Source organism: Amblyomma americanum, chromosome 1 (assembly GCF_052857255.1).
Source record: "Amblyomma americanum isolate KBUSLIRL-KWMA chromosome 1, ASM5285725v1, whole genome shotgun sequence".
Classification (NCBI taxonomy): Eukaryota; Metazoa; Arthropoda; class Arachnida; order Ixodida; family Ixodidae; genus Amblyomma; species Amblyomma americanum.
The window spans coordinates 208148382-208158897 of NC_135497.1; the positions used below are offsets into that span (position 1 = coordinate 208148382).

The 10516-nt window shown below is 42.1% G+C and overlaps 1 pseudogene; it reads right to left on the reverse strand.

The window, feature by feature from the left end:
• Positions 1-8576: 8576 nt before the first annotated feature.
• LOC144115592 (uncharacterized) lies at positions 8577-9879 on the reverse strand (annotated as a pseudogene).
• Positions 9880-10516: the final 637 nt, after the last annotated feature.

A 10516-nucleotide genomic window follows, 5' to 3' on the forward strand; every position in this document is an offset into this window, starting at 1 on the left:
CCCCATAAATTAAGCTTACATGAGAAGTTAACTGCCTCGATTTAGGTCTAAATATTACAGCCTCTGTCTTATTAATATCTATGTTTAAATGGTTCACATTTGACCATGTTTTAAGCTTGTTAAGGAGAGAATTCGCGTCACTGTGTAAGATATTGCAATTTGGAGCAGATAAAAATATACTAGAGTCGTCGGCATGCAAAACGTATTTAGGCTTAGTAGACAGGTTAGTGAGATCATTGATGTAGATTTTAAAAAGAAGCGGACCAAGAATGCTGCCCTGACGAACACCTTGTACTATCGATTTTAAATCAGAACGATACGTTTCGATTTGAACGAACTGCTGTCGAAAACTGAGATATGATTTGATAAGTTCAAGAAAATGTCCTCGGATTCCATAAATGTTCAGTTTTTTCAGCAAAGTGGAGTGATGAATACAATCGAATGCTTTAGAAAAGTCGACATAAATACCTAGTATAAAGTTCTTCTTTTCAAATTCGGGCAAAATAAATTCTTTTTGTTCCAGCAAAGCTAATTCTGTCGATTGGTTCTTCCTAAATCCATACTGAGCCTCTGAAATAAGTTTGTGTAAATCAAACAACGAGCAAAGCTGATAATGGATAAGCTTCTTTAAGCCTTTTGAAAATATGGGTAAGACGGAGATGGGTCGGTAATTATTCATATCAATAGGACTACCCTTTTTGAACAGCATAGATACTTTAACGATTTGCATTCGTTTTGTAAAACATGCACTCGTTAGGCAAAGGTTAAAAATATGGGTTAAAAGTGGACATAAGACATCCAACACATATTTCACTGGGCGTGTCTGAGGTCCTTCAGAGTCGCAAATTGAACTATTAAAGAAGAAAAAACTGCTGCAACTTGGTCCTCTGTTACATGGCTTAGAAAAGCAGATGAATTATTTCTAACGGGCATAAAATTGTAAAAATCTTCAAGTATACCATTATCAGAATAATGAAGTAAATACTCATTAAAGCAATCTGCAAGGGCGCAGGCAGACACTTCACAGTCATTTATTGACAAGTTCTCGATTCTAGGTGAAAGTTTCGTGCGTTTGAAAACTGTGCTCAAATTTGTAAATACGAGGTAACTTTTTTTTAGGAAACTCTGGAATTCAGAGTAAATGTATATAGATCTGCTTATTTTAACATTCTTGTTTAATTTATTTCGGAACGCCTTAAATTGCTTTAAGGTATCAGGATCTTTTGTTTTAATAAACTGATGGTAAATCATATTTTTATCTTTGATTTTTCGGCGCAGTTCTGGAGTTATCCAAGGCTTACAGATTTTTTTACGTAGCTTAGATGTTTTTATCGAAAAATGTCGCTTGTAAACTTGCAGGTACTGGCTCATAAACTTTTCGTACCCTTCATCGGCATTTTTTATCCCCATTACACATGTAAAATCTGACTTCAGTAGTTCACTCGTGAAGCTGTCTAAATTTGACATAGTAATAACTGAAAAAAATGGGTGGTCGCCTTTTGCATCCTTCTAAATCCTGCTTCTTTACCATAAAAAATATCGAAAGATGGTCGCTAAGACCACATGATATAGCTCCCGCTGTGATGTCTGTATTATCAAAATTTGTCACAAAAAGGTCCAGCAGTGTTTTATTGCCTTCCGTAATTCGGGTCGGCAATGTGATTGCATTATCGCAACCGTTTGATGTAATAAGCATTTTCATGTTTCTTTGTTCGTTAGTGTTTGCTAACATATCTGTACTAAAGTCGCCGGCTGACGTGACAGAGTAACTGTTTGCAGAAACAAAATCGAGAAACTGCCCTTAAGATAGGAAAAAGTTCGACACATTCCCATCTGGGGGCCAGTAAAAAACAGAAAATATGCTTATTTACACGAACTGATAATCATTCAAAATCATCACTTAGCACACTAAAAGAAGGAAACAGTTCACAGTTGACATTCGGCTTCATCAATAAGATGACTCCACCACCACGACGGTTTTTTCGATTTAAGCAGAAGGATTGGTAACATGAAAATCGAAAGTTATCCTGATGGTCTTTGCACCAAGTTTCAGTTAACATGACAGCGTCGAACAAAAAAGAAGAAAACAAGAGATAAGACAACCCATTTCTGCCTTCTTGTTGCAAAGTGAGCGAACGTTTAAATGAAGGCATTTTAGTAAATTTTAGTGCTAGTTCATTGCAACTGCGTTTACATCCTTTGGAAGAAGGTAATTTTCATTAGCCATTTCAAACTCCGACAGCACATTTTAGACCCATTTGTTGGACACAATAGAACATGCTATGACGGAAGGTCACGCATACTGCGCACTACGATTGCCGACTGGCCATCAGCTTTGCGCATGAAGACCTTTCCATTCCTGTGCCAGACATACTGATACACATTTTGTTTTGCCCAGTCCTTCGTCAGTCGCAGCAGATGTCATTTATGACCAGTCATATTTTCCATAATGGTAATGTTGCTCTTTTCGTCCCTCAGTTTATTGCTTTTCTCGAGCCACTCATCTCTGACAGCTTGCCTGGTGTATCTAACTAATATTCCTGGGATTTTATCGGACTTTGCAGGTAGCCGGTGAATTGCATCGACGTCTGCGCTCGAAAGTCTTGAAACTCTTATCGTCTCGGCCACAGCGTTTGCTTCATCTAGGAGATTTTCAGGTTAAGTGGACTGAATTTCATGGACTGCAAGGTTAAGCTTTCTGCTCCTCCATTCAAGATCATTGACTTCATTTCACAACGTTTCATTTTATTCTTTTTTTGGACCTTACTCTCAAAAATTTCCAAACCTCTTTTGAATATCCTTTTTGTCTTTTTACTCGGTAGTTAGCATTTCTAGCACTTCGTCATGCTTTGCTGACATTAGCTCTATAGCTGTTTCAATGCTAGCTACAGTTTATTTATGCGGCATCAGCTCGTCTATTTTCCCATTTATAGTAACAAGTGGGGCTTTAATGTCGGCTATCTCGTCACCAGCCAGCTTTTCACCTTGATTGTCTCCTTTTTTTTTGCATGGAGGACATGCCCATTTCTGCTTGGCCGACTCATATTTACTTTTGTACTGCTTTACGGTCATCCCAGCAGAGGTTCCGAGATGATAAAATTGGTTGCATACAATACATGTGACAGAAATTTAATCGGGCATAAACGTGTTATTGCATGAGCAACAAAAGTCTGTCGACATCGTGCGTTACAGACAGCAGTTTCAAGCAAAAAAAAAAACGATAGCAGGATACTAGGGCGGCGGCAGTGGCAGCAAGCAGCACATATTCATAAAAGCAATCACAAGGAACGACACCAACCTGCAAAAAAGCAGAGCAGCGTTCAAGCGGTGGTCTTTCGTGCTGCCGCTGCCGCCGAGTCCAGAGACCCCAACTGAAAAGGTCAGCAAGAGGTGTTTTAAACTGAGAAACGTCTACCTGTGCCATGCGACAGATTTCGGCACGAAAGTCGTGCATAATTCGCCTTAATGATTCCTAACAAACATCAGGGCCACATTTTTTAGACCCAGTTGAAGTGTGGATAAGCACTTGAGCCTCACCCAATCCGTTGTCATGCAAGTTCTTACTAATACAGACATACGTAAATATGAAAACATGCTAGAGCAGCCTTGCTAACACGCAAATCTATTAGTTTTATTTCTTTATTTTTGCGCCAAAACTTGCTGACATGCGCTTGCATTACGCACATCAGCACACATGAGACTTTTACAGCCTCCTTTGGGGTGTACTGATTTAATTGCTATAATGCTCTGCCGACCTCAGAAAATAAAATGAAGTAAATGATTTGTCCTAACCGTGTACGAATCGGAAGAGTCCCCAGTACTTCACGATACATTTTTCCGAACACTTCTTATAAACAGATGGTGAATAGTAGCGGGGATATCGTATCACCTTGTCTGACACCCTCCCGAATCGGTATTTTGTCACTATCATTTTAATTGACTATGCTCCCTGTGCAATGCCTTGATATTCTCTAGCTCTTTTAGATAAGCCTCTTCAACGCCCTGGTTACGAAATGCCTCCATGTCAGGTGATGTTTCGACTGATGCGTTTTTTCATGACTTATGAAGGACTTATTTTCATGACTTTTTCATGACTTATTTTTGAGTATACCTTAGCTACCTGACTGACGCTGTGAACATGGAATATTATCGACAGCCCTTTACGGAAACCTGCCTGTTCCTAGGTAAAGATACAAGAAAGATCCTATTCTTTTTTACATTAATTTGGTTACAAATCAGTATGTATGACACCATACTACGTGGTCGTTTGATTACATGCAGGGGTGGCCGCGTATTAAAAAATTATGAGTGCCGAATTCAATATTACTTGTGTACTAATTTGTTCAATACTGCAGACCTTGCACATGTCCAAGGAGGTTGGGTGAAAAGGCGAACAAAGCCTACATAAACAAAGTTAATAGAGCACTTATGTATGACAAAATGCAATAAAGAATCATTACAATCTGGTACCGGGGGAGGAAATAAGGATAAATTGAATAAATCTGCTCGTGCAAATTACGGTGCGAGTGAATTACGACGATAGCGGCGAGTACGCCTCAACGTTGAAGGCGAGAAATAGGGAGAAGTGTTAATTGCTAGATTTTGATTCTAAAGCAAGAAAAGAAAATACGAACGTAAATTTTTCGTTCGCTGTAAGAGACAGTGAATGCTACTGACCTGCATTAATTCAGAGGGTGAGCCATACGGGGAAAAGTTGGAACAAATAAACCTTACAGCATTCCTCTGTACCTTTTCGAGACTTAATGTCCTGCTTAGTAAACGGATCCCAAGCTACTAAAGCATATTCAAGCTTCGGTCTGATTAGTGAATAGTAAGTAAGCAATTTTAGTTGAGAGTGTGAATTTTCAAGTTTACATCTTAAAATATATGTTTTGCGGAAATTGAAAGAGCAGGTGCTTTTCATGAGTAAGTTCCATGATGAAGCATTAATAAGTGTGATCCCCCCCCCGCCGAAGTACAAAAATTTTGTTTCTTCCTGCAATCGTGTAGACCCCAGCCTGTACTTAAAGGGACTATGCAATGAATAAAAAGTCGCTTGTAAATGTTTTCAATGCTTTAAAATGATGCTAAGAAGCGTTCACGCCAAGTATGAGTCTTCGGAACTGAGCCGGCAATTTATTATGAACTTTTAAAAACCGTGTTTTTTTTTAATTCGCGGGCCGATTGGTGTGCTCGTAGTGACCGATTTTGAAACTAAAATCGTGAAAAAAGACGTCACTGTACCCATGACGCCGCCAGACCACCACACGCCCTCATTCGCTGGAGCCACGGCAGCCATGACGTCACAGGCACACTTCCGGTAGCCGCGAAAATCGTCTGCTCGTGCCGCCGCGCGACCCTCTCGGGTAAGCGCGACCAGGGCATTGCCTTCGCGCATATGGAGTCAATTTTTCTCTGCCGCCTCCTTCTGTAGGGAGTTCTGAAGCCGCTCGCAGCGGCTCGCCGAGTCGCTACTGTCGTCGCTGGCGTTCAGCCGATACGGCGTGAACGCATAGGGCTCGATGCCCATCGCGGCTGTAAGAGCGAGCAGTCGCGCCTCGAGGTCCGGATCCATTAATACTAACTACAATAGACGACAAGCAAAGAAACGTGACGCGCGCCGCAATCACTCCGCCGACGCTGCTGCTGGGGTGCTAGGACATTACCCCCTGAACAGCTTTCAGGCCTGCGCGCCACGTGACGCGACGTCACCGACGTCACTGCTCGCCGGCTGAGGGCCGCGAGCGATTGCCGCGCGCTCGTCTCGCGGGAACTGATGCCACAGACAGGCTCGTCGACCGCCAGGTCCGCGCGATTTATCAGGGCAAAGACAAATAATTAAGATTACGGACAGAATTATACATATTTATTTATCACAGCAGAGTCTGTCTGTATGCATATTTACAGATATTTACGGCTATACATCGTTCGCGGCCAAAATACATGAGAGACAGAAAACGATATTGCGCTGTAATGTAGACGGATGTTGCCTTCTATACTGCGTGCTATAAAATCGTAAACAACTGACAGCCGAAACAAGTTGTTGCACCAATTAGAGATACGCACAGTTAAAATACCAATCTGCATATTAAAGTAGGCCCTGTGGCACGGTACGAGTTTCAGATGAATGAGAGGAAGCAGAACATAGCACATTGTAATGCCAAGAGGTAGAAAACGAAAACCACACTCGCATCTTAACTGTAGGTCAGAAGAAAATATTATTTCATTCATTTTTCAGAGTAGGTGGCCGCCCTTCAATGGCATGAAACAACAATCTACTTTGTAGAGTTGAAGACATGCAAAGAAACCACAGTACATTAAACACACTTGTTGCTAAACTGTGGACTAGGTTATAATAAATAAGTGACACAAAGAACCACTTATTTTCCTGCTGCAGGTACAGGAATGCACAAGGAATTCACTGCACAAACTGCATTGCACAATAATACAGACACTAATACAATAATACATAATAGACACTGCAACAATAGTACAATAATAGACACTGCACAAGAAGAGCACATACAGACAAAAGGTGTGACAAATAAGTCATTCACCTACCACAGCAGGCAATGTCTGAGGTTCAGCTCGGTAAAAAAAACAATAACATTGCACTTAATTGCCAAAATACTTTAAAATTTCAGATTAAAAACAAAGAACTGTCAGTTAAACTCTGGGCTAGAAAGCACGCATGACGCAAACAAAAGAAGGCTCATTGCACTAAAACAGACAGAAGTTCGCCAAGGAAATCACATGAGGAAACTGCAATAAAATACCTGCAGTGCAATTTAAAGTAATTAAATGTGCGGTGTATATGTTATGGAAAATTACTTTTCAAGAAAGATTTGGGCTTTTCTGTTTTTTGCCTTCTGTTCTTTCGTAATATGAAGTTGCTCATTCCTTTGTTTGCATAAGTTGTTAAGCATTATGTTTGCTGCACAGTTTGACACAAGTGTGACAAGGAGCTCGTAGGCATGCCATTTTCACATGCATCTATGTCCTCAAGCCTCCGTAGAGAGTTGAGCGTCAGTTGCCGAACGACATTCCTTTATTTGGGCCCATGGAGAAATTGTGTGCAGGCACTTTGTGTCACAAGCTTTGTAACTACAACCTCCGTGTACATGACTATTGTAATCACAAGGGCAGAGGGAAACTTGAGTCCACCTCGGTCCAGTTGGGCGATTAAGGAATGGGTGTATTCTTCCACTTCCGTCTCACTTCCGGTAACAACCAAGTGTCCGCGGCAACTTTCACACTTTAACACCTTCATTGTAGCATGCGCACAATACCCGCCAACATAACCAATAACTGGCATTCGTTCTCTGAGTGCATCAAGCTCAGCGTCTACAACTTGAACACTAAAGGAAGTTCCTACATCTCTGACACTGTTTGTCTCTTCGATGTTTCTGAAGTAATCAGGGCTCATCTTTGGCAGGGCATTTTGAAGGCGAATCCTGCCCTCTGTTTCACAAAGCTGTCGGACAGATATGTGGTACTGCCCACCAGCCATTTTACGGTACTGTCCAAAATGACTCTCGAGAGGATCTGTTTGAACTTTCCCTAGTAGGACGTACTTAAAATGAAGTTCACTTATGCAGTACTTTGTCAATGCCAGTAAAGATTGAGCAGATAGCCTATGCAGTACTTTGTCAATGCCAGTAAGGATTGAGCAGATAGCCTTAGGGCCTGGGTAAGGACCCCAGTGCCATGTCCATAAAATTCCCAGACATCAAGCCAGGTAATGAAGCCATTCAGAAAAGCTACTTTTCTGTTATCTGTGCTGCAAGACATGGGTTCTTAGTAAACAGTACGATGATGGAAGCCTTTATTTGGCGTTTTTACGTTGACAATACTCCACCAGCGAAGAATGGTTTTGAAGAAATCTGCTGTTGCTGCCGAATGTTGAAAATCAGCTTCACCACTGCGAGCTGCCAGGGCTGTGGTTGCGTGCGGATTAAAAACCTGCAGTACCAACTTCACATTTTGCCGTTCCAAGTTGCTCGGATTAAGTGCATTGGATGTCAAGCCATACCCAGAATTTATCAGTAGAGATGACTCCTTTTTATGTATATCTCTCGAATTCTTAAATGAGGCAGTCATTTTGCATTCAGAACGAACATCATTGTTTGAAAGCTCAAAGCGTGGGTAGAAACAGCAAGTCCCCGCATTTTTCTGATTCAGCCAATTCTTTCTGATACACTTCAAAAAAGATGTACAGCATCTACCACATAAAATAATGGCCAATCTGGATCTGCCGGATGTGGATAAACATGACGAAGCTTTGGCTTTGGCAGAAACATCTTCATTACCTTTCTGTTTAGAGAGTTATAGTCACAAACAACGGCTATGACCCTGTACCCAATCTCTTCTGAGCGTATGATCACCTTCTTCAGTATGGCATGAAGTTGGTAGCCCTGTATGGTTTTCACCGGAAGAATGTGTGATACCTCCTTGAGTGAGCTCAGCAGACTTTTATCATAAACACATGTACAGATGTGGCTACCTCGCTGGAATTCACTGCAGCACCACATATGCTGCCCCCCTTATAACCAAAACAAGGCTTGATATGAATTTCGTCAAGCATTAACGTCACTGTCTTCATGTGGCTGCAGATGTGGAAATCTCTGGGAAACATACTGAAGAAAAGTTGCATCACAAGAATCAATTTCTGGGCACATTTGTACAGATGAACACACTTTCCTAATAGTGCTCGGATGGGGCAAGGCTAGTGTACTTGTTTTTCTCAAATACTTGTAGGCATGCGGCGATATTGTGTGGAGAATGCATGCAAACACCATTACCTGCGAGCTGTACTGAATACGCTCTGAAGAGAGCAGTGTTAGCGGTTCCTTTAAAAATTTAACAGCCCATTTCTTGTTTTCATTAATGCTTGCTTCCAATTTGTCTAGAAGAGAATTTACTGCAAGTGACAGGTGGCGAGAACTACAACGCTCGCCAGACTCGTCAGACAGCATGCACAGGTTGTTCAAAATTTCCAACAAGCAGCTTACTTTGCAAACCGAGTCAGTTACAACAGCGCTACCAAGATTCTTGATCGCGAATCCTTAGTAGCAGGATGAGACTTGGAGTTTTTCGAACACTGTCAATGACGCCTTCAACCAAGGTTCGCGATCGTTGGTGATGTTCAAAAACATCGCACACTTTTCTTTATGAATCACAGTCCACTGCACTGACACTGATGCTACTTGCAGGTGCGCCTTTAGTTCTTCGACTGACGAAAATTGGTCTCTCTCCTTCTCCGCTTCATATGACGCCAGTGATCCTTTGACCGCACGGGCGAGTTGGGAAGCTTCTAGTCGGCTCCTCTTAGCATCAGGTGCTTCTCTCTTGCTGTTGTCTGGTGCTGAAAGGTACGAAGGGCAGTTGGGAAATACGGTAGGCACCGATCCACGGCGCAACAGCGGTACAGGGAATCGAACTGTAAGAACATTTCCTGTCCTTGGATCCGTGTACGATGTCATCGTCTCAATGCATCAAGCGTCGAAATGATGGGCGCAAATTTGCACAAACGTACAAACGTTTCGTAAACATCTCAGAATCCACTTATTAAAATAGACTAATGCTAGCCCCTTTGTCTATAAGCATGTTTTCAGCAAAGAAATGTGGCCACAATCAATCTATCTGGGCTTCGGAAGTATCACAATAAACGTGCTGATTAAGTAAAAGCAACCAAGCGCACATAAAAGTACCATAAACATTACTTATCTTAGTGTACGAAGTGGGCACGAAGTCCTTCCTTGGAATGGCGCGTAACCACTTCTTGAAAGTGTCGTCGTCTTTTGAAAAAAAAAACACTTGTATCTTCCTGGCCGAATAGTAATTGCCGGTGCACCCCGGCACACAACACTTGTTCGGCATTTTAGTATCCACTGCACATCGCACACGGAAACAAAATTGCCGAAAAAAAACAACGGTGAGAGACGACAAACGCGACCACGCCGCTGCAACCAACCGGCACGCGCTGCGCAGGGAGCGTGAAAGAAAGAACAGCAGGGACTAAAAATCATGTCGCTGGCGATGCGGCTTCTGCAAGTGTCAGCCTGCCGGATGTGGCGTCAAAATTTTGGGCGCTGGCCTGAAAGCTGTTCATGGGTAATGGCTAGGAGCGACAACCGTAAGTTGCAAAAGGAACGTCAGCGGATGAAGTATTCATGGGCGGGGCCCAGTCCCAGAGCTGTTTTCTTTATTTTTGCCGCGTGTACGAGTTGAGGGAGGAGAGGGGGAGCGTAATTTTTAATCGCCTGTATCTTCGGTGTTATTCATGCTAGCTTAAAAATTCTTGCTTTGGGGTGACGAGTGATGAAATGCCTATCTCTCGTCTGCTTTAAGTAATCTCAATTAATTTATTGCATAGTCCCTTTAAAGGAGAGCGGTGCCTTCTTACGAGAGAAGCGAAAGACAGCATTTTGCGCACCAGTCAAAAATATTTCCAAAAACAGGAGTTAAAACGGTTTAATTGGTAGTTGAAAGAAATTTTTGAGACAGCACACAATCC